Genomic DNA, 13,914 nt, shown 5'->3' on the forward strand with positions numbered 1-13,914 from the left:
GTACGAGTACAGGTCGTAGACACATGGTTGACGACATATGGAAGTTTGGGTCTGACCATGAGTCGTATAAGGCGACCGCACGCGATGAGCGATAAATCCGGGTTCGAATCCCAGTCCGGTACAGATTTTCATTGTCGTCATTCCATTCTACAGCAGATGGTTCTCCTTATTCGCAATTGCGAATTCATTTAATGTCTGTCGAAAGCTGCCAGATACTCAATTTGCCGTTTTATCTCTCTTATTCTGCCAATTATTTTCCTTTAGGAGTGTACTCAGTGCCTCTAGCATTGCAGCAGCGTGGCAGATGCCGATAGTGGTAACTCTTCACACCAAGAAAACTTCTCAAATCTCGTATGTTTTAGGCAGACATATATTGTGGATAGCATACATGTGTCTCAACAAGAATGTGATTCTGCCCACTAAATTTCAAAGCCTAGGAACTTGACACAGCTCTTTCCAAGAACTCATTTATTTTGGTTGACTACCACTCCATATTCCTGTAGACGCTGAAAAACTTGGAGCAGGTGGAGCTCATGCTAAGTAATGGACTCCGAGAAAGCCGGCATGTCAAAAATGGTTCAAATGGCTCTGAGCACTATGGGACTTAACTTCTGAGGTCATCAGTCCCCTAGAACTTAGAACTACTTAAACCTAAGTAACCTAAGGACATCACACACTGTAGTGTAACGACGTAAGTTTCTTATAAATGATTTTCTTTCGACATATGACCATGTGTAGACTTCGTCACCTACGTCAGTTACAACCCACTTCAAAATTATTTATATTCTTTTTAAATTGTCTCAGAATGGTTCTTGAACGAAACTGTAAAACATCATTTGAGTCGTATGCGCAGAATTATGTCACTCGGGCCAATTGGTTTGCGTAAACTTTTTTCAATTTTAGATGTCGTTCGTTTCTCCTCAGAAATTATATTGATACACGTTATCTGATTTAATCGATATTAGGACCACATTGAATAAACTTTTTGAGATTCAACGTCACGATGAACGCTGTCAAAATTCAATAATCTTGTCAAATATATTATTAATTCATTCACATAATTCTTCATAAATAAATCCTCGGAACACGTATTTCAACTTTAATAGCATCTACTAGTTTATTATCTTCCTACATACAGACGTGAACCTGAGCCTTGACGAGACAAAACTAACATTTTCAATAAGATTAAACTTCCTATGATATCATTGTTGTGCAAAACATTACAAATTCTCAATTATTTGATTTTTAGAAGCACAACGCAACAACTCAGTTTCAGGATCTTCTGTTGCTCTTTGGCTGTCGACCCGCGACGTATAGTGGCCAGCAATTTTCTCTCCAGTCCCGGCAATGAAGATGCTGTCTCCGTTCGTTGCGCCACCCTCTCCGTACATGAAACATAAAAAATAAATACAAACTTTAGACAATTCATAACCATTACAAATATTACAAAAAATACATAAACAAAGAACTAAATTAAACCTATATTTACCTGCAAACTGGGCTGACACTGGTGGAGGGGTGACGCTTCAATCTCGCGTCCCACTACATACCCCACCCACAAGCTCAGTTTGTCAGGTTTTAACCGAAAATAAAACTTCTTCTATATACAATATTTAACTGTTAATATTATACATTTTTTCCCACATTTTCAGTAATCTAAAGTCCTTGCTCTTAGATAGATTCCATCCTTTTATGACGATGTTGTTGTGACTATTTGTCATTTACTTTTAATTGTCCTATTATGGTAATTCATAACCGAATATATGGAGATTACTCCTTTTCATTTAATAGTTGCTAGTAAATAATAATTTAGTACGTTCTTTAACGTTGTTACATTAGGACAGAGCGTTCAAATTGTGGTACGTTAGTTTGAGTTTTATTCATTTACTAGAGTTATTCTTTCCACTAATGTATATTACTAATAAGTTTCTCACAATAACTAATAGTACTATTTACTTTACGTCGTTTCTTTCCCTAATGCTTTATTTATGCCTGAGGTCAAGAAGAAATCAAGCAAACTTTCTTTAGAATCTCGGCACGGCTTTCTTTACCTTCGGACACTCTGTTGGGTAATGGCAATTTATTTAGGAGAACCAAGCGAGAGAGCCCCGTTTGGTGTGTTCTATATTAACACTATTACAAATCTCTAATAAAGGTACTCTGCTATGTTCTCGTGAACCATATAGCTCTGGACGCCCATGGTCCCTAAAATTATTAACCATCCCCTTTGGCTCCTACTATCCGAGTAAATATAAAAATATACAAAATTCCCTCTGACCGAATAACAAAATTTCTTCCATATAAATCCCCTTTTAGTTATCTTTCTCCTTTTCAAGTACCGGTAGATAATTGTAGAACACTTGTTCAAACTTCCTGTTATTTCTTTAAAAATAACACGTAACTATCACGAAAACTTCATATGAATAAACTATGGACGCTCTTCCGTATGTAACATATACTAAATATTAACTTATTTAGGAATGAAGGGTTTCATTTGATCGACACTGTATAATCCTTTAATAACACCTGATGAAGGTTCCATATGAAGTAACGCTTTGGGATGTACAATCTTATGTACAACATATGGACCTTCAAAGATAAAGAAGAATTTTTTACATTCCTTATTGATCTTCGAAGTCTTAGCATGAGATCGTACTGATACAAGGTCTTCCTTTTCCTGTTCGGATGGACAATTCGTAGAATAACATTTTTCTTTCCTTTCGGTTTTGATACTATTACCAGCCTCACATCGGTATACTTCATATTCAAGATCACTAGAATCTATTAATAGGTTCATGGTCTGTGTGTACTTAATCTGTAAGGATTTGTAGAAATTTTCAGGTACTCGATTATCAGAAAACCTCACTTTAAAAGCACATGCCTCCTTATGGATGGTTAAGGAAGAGTCTTTAAAATCTAATATAGCTTTATATTTACACAGCCAATCTATACCTAAAATTATGGCCACATTTAAGTTGGCAACGACAAGTACAGATTGAGAAATTAATTGTTTAGAAATTTCAAAAGTTAAATAAACTTCCTCAGTAATATTTTGACTTCTTTTACCAGTAACTCCTATAACTGTCACTCCAGTTACTTCGGTATCTTTAATATAACCTTTAATAATGGGTTTATAAGTTATATTCTCCCTTATCTGATTGTCTTCCTGAAGTAAATCTTGTTGCCAATCACCTTCCTTTTGGCAGCTTAATGATAAATTGCAATTGGGTCTTGTATAATCTTGACTACCAGTTCCCTTTAGTTGACCCGTACTAAAGGACTTTACTAGTTTTCCGAACTTTCTATGATAACGTCACCTACAACCTGACCTTCATTAATTACTTGAGGATGATTTATCTCATTATCGTTATTGCGTAACTTCCGCATTTTAGAGTTATTACCATGATTTTGTTGGCTCTCTTTATCTTTAGATTGACGTTTTATGTAACAAAACCGGCTATGATTGTCGTTAAATTTTCGTGGTTCTGAATTATTATTATTTCGAGGATTGTCATTTCTACCAAATCTAAATTTCTCATCTTCCCTTTCTCTGTTAAGTATATCTAACTGTTCTAAATATCCTAATAATTCGCAAGGTTGTGACCATTCTCTTTCTATCATTCTTTCCTTTACATAACACGGTAACCTACTAATTAGGACTCGTATTAGGTGACTTTCAATAATTGGTTCTTCAATTAATTTAGCACAGTTTAAATGCCATTCGAAATAATTCCTATAACCTCCCCAGCGTTTAGAATATCGCGGAGGGTCTAACAACTCTAAAGTTAAGTGTTGTTGTTTTCCTCTTGACCAATAATTTTGTTTAAACTGCTTAACAAAATCATCCCAATCCCTAAATTCAGTTCTATGCAGTACTGCCCATTCCGCATCTTCTGCTTCTAAATGTCCTATTACAAATTGAATCCGTTTTTCATTACTCCATTTAGGAGATAATGAAGTTTCAAAAGCTTTTATAAAGATTATAGGGTGAAGTTCGCCTCCTGGTTTGAATACAGGAAATCGACTTGCTACATTTGAATTTGTCGTTATATCATCCAAACATTCCGCGAGAGACATAGTTGGATTTTGTTTAGATTGCAGAGACGGAGTTGCATCGGATTGGCTTGCCGTGATTTCTTTATTTATATTGTTGTCATCCGAGCTAGCAAACGCGATGCGACTGTTGTCTCTGATTACGTTATTGCTTCTACTACTTGAAATGTTTTCATTATTATCTAATTCCGATAACCGTTTAGTAATTTCCTGTATTCGCATTTCTGTATTGAATATGCGATTAGCTAATATCGATTCTCCACTGTGTTCACGATGTGAACGCTCTGTACCTTCGTCAATGTTATTATCTTTGGCAGTCTCAAGGTTACTGCATATTTCAGTAATAAAAAATTTCATGTCTTCTATTTCGGTATGATCTTTTTCGACTCGATGAGTTAATATCTCTAATTCCACATTATCTATTGAAGAAATCTCTACAGGTTTGGTAGAAACCTCTTTAATAGATTCTAATAATTCTCTACGAACAGTTCCTGTTTGCATAGAAAATTCATCTCGTAACTTACCGTTATTTTTCTGTATTTCATTTACAACTAAGATATTGACATTATCTAGTCTCTCGGTTAAGTCAATAATATCATTTCGCATGCGAGCTTTTTCCTCACGTGATTCCTGGATATATTCTTCTAACCTTTTACAATTACCAGCAATCTTATTACTAAGTCCTACTAGTTTTTCCTGCATTTGAACTTTAGAAGCCTCTATTTTATCACTTAATTCTCGACTGGTTTCATTAAGATGTTCCTGTAACCTGTCTGTCGATTTTGATAGCTCCCCTTTAAGTTCCTCTTTTAATCTAGCCGTAGATTCTTCGTTAGACTGTTTTAATCTAGCCATACATTCTTCGTTACACTGTTTTAATTCCTGTTTTAGTTCCTCTTTTAATCTAGCAGCAGATTCTTCGTTAGATTGTTTTAATTCAGCTAGAAAATCCCCGTTAGATTGTTTTAATTTAGCGATCGCCCTAAAAAGGGATCTCATGCTCCTATCGGACATGGATCGCTCTTCGTCTGACATTTCACTTCCCGACATTATTGTAAGATATTAACTAGTTACACACGCAGACTTGTAATCAACAATCCTATAAAAGCACACTCCCTACATACAACACTCCACTTCCAACTTTAAACAGACTCACCGGACACTAATATTGTAATTTGTAGTTCTCGATGATCAGTGTGCTGCTATGGGATGCAGATGTAACAGCCGTCGATGCAGCCGCTGAGATGCTGCGACCCCGCTTCCGCAAACGGCAGGACGCTGAATCGAACACCGGAGACGTCACTGGCTGCAACCACGCCCGGCCCACCGTTGACAGGCGAAGCCCTCAGCAACACCTCAAATACCAGCCGGAGGAACGCCCCCCAGCTGACGCACTGGGCCTGTTAGTTTAGGAGAAAAAGGTTGTCGGGGTTTGCAGCATTCAGCTGCTGCCCAATAGATGCGCCTTCTCGTAGAATAACTGCGTGACTGTCCTGCTTGGCTGCGCTCCGTCAGCTGCCCACACCCGCGAAGTCGCCGCTGGCTGGTGAAGGCTCCACGAAGACTCGCGTTGACTTCCAAAGGACTCTTGATGTTTTAATTGTCTCGTACCTGTGTGCCTTAGATGCACACAAGTCCTGTTTATAAGGTCGCCACGGTGTAGTGTAACGACGTAAGTTTCTTATAAATGATTTTCTTTCGACATATGACCAAGTGTAGACCTCGGCCCCTACGTTAGTTACAACCCACTTTAAAATTATTTATATTCTTTTTAAATTGTCTCAGAATGGTTCTTGAACGAAACTGTAAAACATCATTTGAGTCGTATGCACAGAATTACGTCACTCGGGCCAATTGGTTTGCGTAAACTTTTTTCAATTTTAGATGTCGTTTGTTTCTCCTCAGAAATTATATTGATACACGTTATCTGATTTAATCGATATTAGGACCACATTGAATAAACTTTTTGAGATTCAAAGTCGAGATGAACGCTGTCAAAATTCAATAATCTTGTCAAATATATTGTTAATTCATTCACATAATTCTTCATAAATAAATCCTCGGAACACGTATTTCAACTTTAATAGCATCTACTAGTTTATTATCTTCCTACATACAGACGTGAACCTGAGCCTTGACGAGACAAAACTAACATTTTCAATAAGATTAAACTTCCTATGATATCATTGTTGTACAAAACATTACAAATTCTCAATTATTTGATTTTTAGAAGCGCGACGCAACAACTCGGTTTCAGGATCTTCTGTTGCTCTTTGGCTGTCGACCCGCGACATATAGAGGCCAGAAATTTTCTCTCCGGTCCCGGCAACGAAGATGCTGTCTCCGTTCGTTGCGCCGCCCTCTCCGTACATGAATCATAAAAAATAAATACAAACTTTAGACAATTCATAACCATTACAAATATTACAAAAAACACATAAACAAAAAACTAAATTAAACCTATATTCACCTGCAAACTGGGCTGACACTGGTGGAGGGGTGACGCTTCAATCTCGCGTCCCACTACAACACATCCATGCCCGAGGCAGGATTCGAGCCTGCGACCATAGCGGTTGCGCGGTTCCGGACTGAAGCGCCTAGAACCGCTCGTCCACTCCGGCCGGCGCCATCATGTCATTTACATCATAAAAGAGGAATTCGAGGCTCCTGGACACTTGATGAATGTAGCATGCCAGGTCTGGATGGCGTTCTTTAACCCAGTGGCATATAATGGTACTTGAAAGATCCCGTTGGCCTTTTGAGGGCCGTCTTTTCAACATCAGTCGTCCCACAGGAATTTTTAAATGAGTTTAGGTGCAGTTAGTGACGCTAAAAACTTTATCTGTCATCAAGAAGTTAACACGAGATACAGGATACCTGTCAGGTACCATTCTACAGTTTAGCTCAAGGGAATCGCCACACAATTGCCAAATATGATTATGTTTTTGTACCATATGTAACAGAGAAACCCACTGGTTCTGAGATGGCCTCATCACACATTCCTGAATGGGCTTGTCAGTGTCGTTCTTTGTCGCTGTGAACTTTTTAGGTGTGAGCCATCACGGTTTGTCTGCCACTGGTGGGCCTGGCTTGGTGCACATGAGGTGAGATGTAGATGAAGTGCATCATGTTGTGTTAGAGCCTGCTGTTTGCCTCTGTCATTAACCCTTGAGTGGGTGCATCTACGCATAAAGCGAGCCAACCACAAACAGCCTCTGTCATTAACCCTTGAATGGGTTATGCATAAAGTGAGTCAACCACAAACAGCATTGTCTTCTACCTTTCCATTGGTATTGAGCCTACATCTATTCTTTCATTATCGCTTCAGTTAACACAGAGATAAATTTTGTTGTCATATTTGCAAATGGACAGCAGTAACAGGTGAAAAAAGTTACCATCCATGTAATAAAATTACCCAGATTCGAAGTTAACAGCACAATCCCAGACAGAAGCAGTCGTCTGCGAGAAAATTAGAGTCGTAACGCCTGTACATGGTAAGAGAGTGATATAATGTAAGTTATTTTTATTGTTTAATTAAACGATGATTTAATTCATATTATGCATGTTTATTTCATCGTTGTTTAATTAAACTAAGATTAAACAGTGCTTTTACTCATACATGTTTACCTTGCTAACGAAAAGAAGCTATTCTTTACATGTGCAAAAGGTACGCCACATGCCCTCTCATGTTATAAAAACGGAATGTCCACTTGAGGGTTAATGTAATGCCAGGAAACTCGTCTAAAATATAGCTTAAATCTCCTCCATACTCAGCAGTGCGGTCTCCACAGCTGTCTGCAGTGTTCCACTGTTGAGGTGCATCACCAATATGAAATGGAGTAAAATAAATGGGGTCACTGACATCTGCTGCCAAAAAATCTCACTCGAATTGTCTGTTTAAGCCTCTGCTTAATTTCATGGTCTTCTTGCTGTATGCTTCAATGACTGATTTGTTCACCACCATAAGATGTAGTGGAACCACCATACTGTTCAGATCAAAATGACTTATCAGTAGCACATTTAGGTCTGAACCTATTTCCATCAAACATTCTGTTTCGGAATCTGTGTATATCACAAAGAGCCACTGAGATACGCTGAGTGCACTCTAAAACCACTACTTTGAGGATACTGACCATGCTCATTAGGACTACTGGCCATGTCATGGAAACGATATCGTAACTCCTCAAAGCTGAGGTTCTCGCAGCCAGAAGTAAACACAGGCTCAAATTTATGACGTTGCACATCCGCATTTTGCTGTGCAGAAAAAAGTCTTGTCCTGTTATTCAGTAGACTAGGGCTGAGAACCTCTTCCATTTCAGAAACCTGAGCCCTTCCAGAATCTGGCCAATTCACCTGTTTAGCGCTCTGTGCAGGACACTGTAACAGTTCCTCCGTGTAAATTCTCTTGCGAGCCCTAGTGCACACTGAGGAGATTTCCAGTTATAGGTGTCTCCTGCATACCTGGCGTGGTATTCGTGGCGTGGAAAGACGTGAAGAGGTGATTAAAAATTGCAGAATGATGGCTTGTAGTGCCGTTTATAGGCCGCCGAAACAGTTTCAGCAAGGAACTGCACACTTGCATGCTCTGTCTCCAAAACACTGGTGAAACCAACGACAATAATCATTATTCTTATTTACTCTGCCTTTATATTGCTTGTTCGGGGGCCTACGTCCTCCACTAATTTCCATGTCCTGTTAATGTTGTCTAATCCGTAGTGCCACGACTTGTGCACTAAGTACTTGAATGCTGTTGGCCAGCTGCTCTGTGGAATTCACCAGATCATACAACTAAATGCCTGGTCTGGGGCTGGTTCTTGTAACTGCTCCTGAAATGCTGGATCTGGGCTTGCCAACCATGTCGATTCTAGTAGCTACAGTATCACCAACATTACTCTGCAAACAAGCAGCTATGGCTTCTACTTTTTCTCAGAACATCGTTAGAGGCAATTCCATGTCTGTGGCTGGTATCATTCACATGTTATCAGCAAGCCTTCTTACCAAAGCATTCTCAGTGACCTCTCAGGCAACTGATCTGAGCCTGCCAGTGAACGAAGCTCTAACAAGAGTTGTTTGGCTGACTTGCTTCCCAAGCGCTCATCTGTTAAGAACCTCTGTAACCTAGACTCCGGAATAAGTGTGACCTGCTTCATTAAGCAGTTTTTTACTGTCTCATAACTCTTTGCATGTAAAACCACCTCCACCTGCACAGTCTGTGATTCATTTAAATGTGCAATGGCAGTGAAATTGTGTTGTGTTGTTGTGAACATGTTGGCAGAAAATGTGTGAAGCAGAGTTCTGGTCTAAATGTTCAGTACACTGGCTGTTTGACTTGATGTGCAGTCTTACATTTTCAGAAAACGGATGAATCAATGGTTGCTGGACGGTGGAGGTACCAGCTGCAGTGAGGTGCGGTGTTTGCAGTACCTCGTTTGCGCTCTCTGTTTAACGCTGCCATTTCCAAGTTGATCTGTCATTTCTCCAAGTTCCTACTCGAATCACGATTCTAGGATTTCGTGAGTGATGCGTTTATCCAGAATGAAGGCACACACAGTTTGTTAATAAAACCATTTAATATACTCGAAGTTTACACTGTACGGTGTATCTAGGTCACCAGATACATGACAAACAGGTTACAAAGAACTTTTAAAAGACAAAATATATCTCGCTGTAATACTCAATTGTTGCTTGTGATTTCTCAGTCGATCTCCAGGTCGATACAAATATAGTGACAAAATAGATCAACTAGCAAGAGAAGCGATTAGCAGTGTTAGATTTATAGACATAAAATTCCAATACACAGATTACCTCTTGAAACAAAGCGACAAGCGATTCTTTTTTGGCAGGGAGAATGAACTGATAGTCAATCAAACATGGGCTAAAAGCTCACAGGTATACAGCCCATTGTGCCAAATCACCCATAGTTCGTAAAGTCCAAACACACATGGAAAATAATGTTGTCTGTTGTGCAAATGCATCTCAATCATGGATCTTTCCCTGCTTACTTACATAAAATCAACATATCAGGGATACCCTACTGTCAGTGTGATGATGTCACAGTTTGTGATGTCAGTCATATTCTATTTCAATGCAACCATTATGGGACTGGTAGAGTCAAATACTTCTACATCTACATCCATACTCCGCAAGCCACCTGACGGTGTGTGGCGGAGGGTACCCTGAGTACCTCTATCGGTTCTCCCTTCTATTCCAGTCTCGTATTGTTTGTCGAAAGAAGGATTGTTGGTATGCTTCTGTGTGGGCTCTAATCTCTCTGTTTTTATCCTCATGGTCTCTTCGCGAGATATACGTAGGAGGGAGCAATATACTGCTTGACTCCTCGGTGAAGGTATGTTCCCGAAACTTTAACAAAAGCCCATACCGAGCTACTGAGCGTCTCTCCTGCAGAGTCTTCCACTGGAGTTTATCTATCATCTCCGTAACGCTTTCGCGATTACTAAATGATCCTGTAACGAAGCACGCTGCTCTCCATTGGATCTTCTCTATCTCTTCTATCAACTCTATCTGGTACGGATCCCACACTGCTGAGCAGTATTCAAGCAGTGGGCGAACAAGCGTACTGTAACCTACTTCCTTTGTTTTCGGACTGCATTTCCTTAGGATTCTTCCAATGAATCTCAGTCTGGCATCTGCTTTACCAACGATCAACTTTATATGATCATTCCATTTTAAATCACTCCTAATGCGTACTCCCAGATAATTTATGGAATTAACTGCTTCCAGTTGCTGACCTGCTATTTTGTAGCTAAATGATAAGGGATCTATCTTTCTATGTATTCGCAGCACATTACACTTGTCTACATTGAGATTCAATTGCCATTCCATGCACCATGCATCAATTCGCTGCAGATCCTCCTGCATTTCAGTACAATTTTCCATTGTTACAACCTCTCGATTCACCACAGCATCATCCGCAAAAAGCCTCAGTGAACTTCCGATGTCATCCAACAGGTCATTTATGTATATTGTGAACAGCAACGGTCCCATGACACTCCCCTGCGGCACACCTGAAATCACTCTTACTTCGGAAGACTTATCTCCATTGAGAATGATATGCTGCGTTCTGTTATCTAGGAACTCCTCAATCCAATCACACAATTGGTCTGATAGTCCATATGCTCTTATTTTGTTCATTAAACGACTGTGGGGAACTGTATCGAACACCTTGCGGAAGTCAAGAAACACGGCATCTACCTGTGAACCCGTGTCTATGGCCCTCTGAGTCTCGTGGACGAATAGCGCGAGCTGGGTTTCACACGACTGTCTTTTTCGAAACCCATGCTGATTCCTACAGAGTAGATTTCTAGTCTCCAGGAAAGTCATTATACTCGAACATAATACGTGTTCCAAAATTCTACAACTGATCGACATCAGAGATATAGGTCTATAGTTCTGCACATCTGTTCGACGTCCCTTCTTGGAAACGGGGATGACCTGTGCCCTTTTCCAATACTTTGGAACGCTACGCTCTTCTAGAGACCTACGGTACACCGCTGCAACAAGAGGGGCAAGTTCCTTCGCGTACTCTGTGTAAAATCGAACTGGTATCCCATCAGGTCCAGCAGCCTTTCCTCTTTTGAGCGATTTTAATTGTTTCTCTATCCCTCTGTCGTCTATTTCGATATCTACCATTTTGTCATCTGTGCGACAATCTAAAGAAGGAACTACAGTGCAGTCTTCCTCTGTGAAGCAGCTTTGGAAAAAGACATTTAGTATTTCGGCCTTTAATCTGTCATCCTCTGTTTCAGTACCATTTTGGTCACAGCGTGTCTGGACATTTTGTTTTGATCCACCTACCGCTTTGACATAAGACCAAAATTTCTTAGGATTTTCTGCCAAGTCAGTACATAGAACTTTACTTTCGAATGCATTGAACGCCTCTCGCATAGCCCTCCTCACACTACATTTCGCTTCGCGTAATTTTTGTTTGTCTGCAAGGCTTTGGCTGTGTTTGTGTTTGCTGTGAAGTTCCCTTTGCTTCCGCAGCAGTTTTCTAACTCGGTTGTTGTACCATGGTGGCTCTTTTCCATCTCTTACGATCTTGCTTGGTACATACTCATCCAACGCATATTGTACGATGGTTTTGAACTTTGTCCACTGATCCTCAACACTATCTGTACTTTTGTGTTGAGCCGTCAGGTACTCTGTAATCTGCTTTTTGTCACTTTTGCTAAACAGAAAAATCTTCCTACCTTTTTTAATATTTCTATTTACGGCTGAAATCATCGATGCAGTAACCGCTTTATGATCGCTGATTCCCTGTTCTGCGTTAACTGTTTCAAATAATTTGGGTCTGTTTGTCACCAGAAGGTCTAATATATTATCGCCACGAGTCGGTTCTCTGTTTAACTGCTCAAGGTAGTTTTCAGATAAAGCACTTAAAAAAATTTCACTGGATTCTTTGTCCCTGCCACCCGTTATGAACGTTTGTGTCTCCCAGTCTATATCTAGCAAATTAAAATCTCCACCTAGAACTATAACATGGTGGGGAAATCTACTCGAAATATTTTCCAAATTATCCTTCAGGTGCTCAGCCACAACAGCTGCTGAGCCAGGGGGCCTATAGAGACATCTAATTACCATGTCTGAGCCTGCTTTAACCGTGACCTTCACCCAAATTATTTCACATTTCGGATCTCCGTCAATTTCCTTCGATACTATTGAACTTCTTATCGCTATAAACACGCCTCTCCCTTCACTGTCCAGCCTGTCTCTGCGGTATACATTCCAATCTGAGTTTAGGATTTCATTACTGTTTACGTCTGGTTTCAGCCAACTTTCTGTCCCTAGTACTATATGGGCGTTGTGACCGTTTATTAATGAGAGCAGTTCTGGGGCCTTTCTATAGACGCTCCTGCAGTTTACTATTAGCACATTAATATTGTTATTCCCTGTTGCATTTTGCCTACTCCTACCTTGCCACGTCTCAGGAGGCGTCTTGTCGGGCCTAGGGAGGGAAGAAACGGAAACTGCTACACAATAGGTGTAAAATAAATCATAGGAGCGTAGATAGAGATACACTGTGTGAAAGCATTTGGCTGTCAAGAGAGCAATGTGTGTAGTTTTCAATGACTACCGTAGCAGAATATTGTGAAATGATCTACTTACAGGAGCTCTCGAGATTCTGGCACTACCAACCACTCTGCACTATCCCAGTTCTTGGGAATACAACATGAAGTACATCTGAAGCCATAGCTAAGTTTATATCTCAGGAAGATAATAAAATCTAAAAGGTTCAAATGGCTCTGAGCACTATAGGACTCAACTGCTGTGGTCATCAGTCCCCTAGAACTTAGAACTACTTAAACCTAACTAACCTAAAGACATCACACACACCCATGCCTGAGGCAGGATTCGAACCTGCGACCGTAGCAGCACCGCGACTCAAAATCTAAAATGGATGATGACCATCAGTCTTATTACAAGAACTGAATTACCTGTTTTCATACAAACAAGTGGTTTGCCGTCAATTGTATCTAGCATAACAAGACATCCTGCAAAGAAGTACTAAATGGCTTCTCCAAAAACTACCTGAACAACTTGTCCTGATCACCACTCGTGATGGAAGTATATTGGATTTAGTGCCAAAGCATAGACCTGACCTCTTTGAGGGTGTCGACATTGAAACTGATATCAGTGACCATGATGCAGGTATAGAGGATAACTAACACAAGTAGAAAGATATATACATTCAGTGGACTAGATTAAAAATTATTAGCATCATACCTCATTGAGGAACTTGAAACTTTCAGCACAAGGCAGGAACATGTAGAGGAACTATGGCTCAAGTTTAAAAAAATAGTTGACCATGCACTTGACAGACATGTACCCAGTAGAATAGTT

This window comes from Schistocerca serialis, chromosome 4, assembly GCF_023864345.2.
Source record: "Schistocerca serialis cubense isolate TAMUIC-IGC-003099 chromosome 4, iqSchSeri2.2, whole genome shotgun sequence".
NCBI classification, from domain to species: Eukaryota; Metazoa; Arthropoda; class Insecta; order Orthoptera; family Acrididae; genus Schistocerca; species Schistocerca serialis.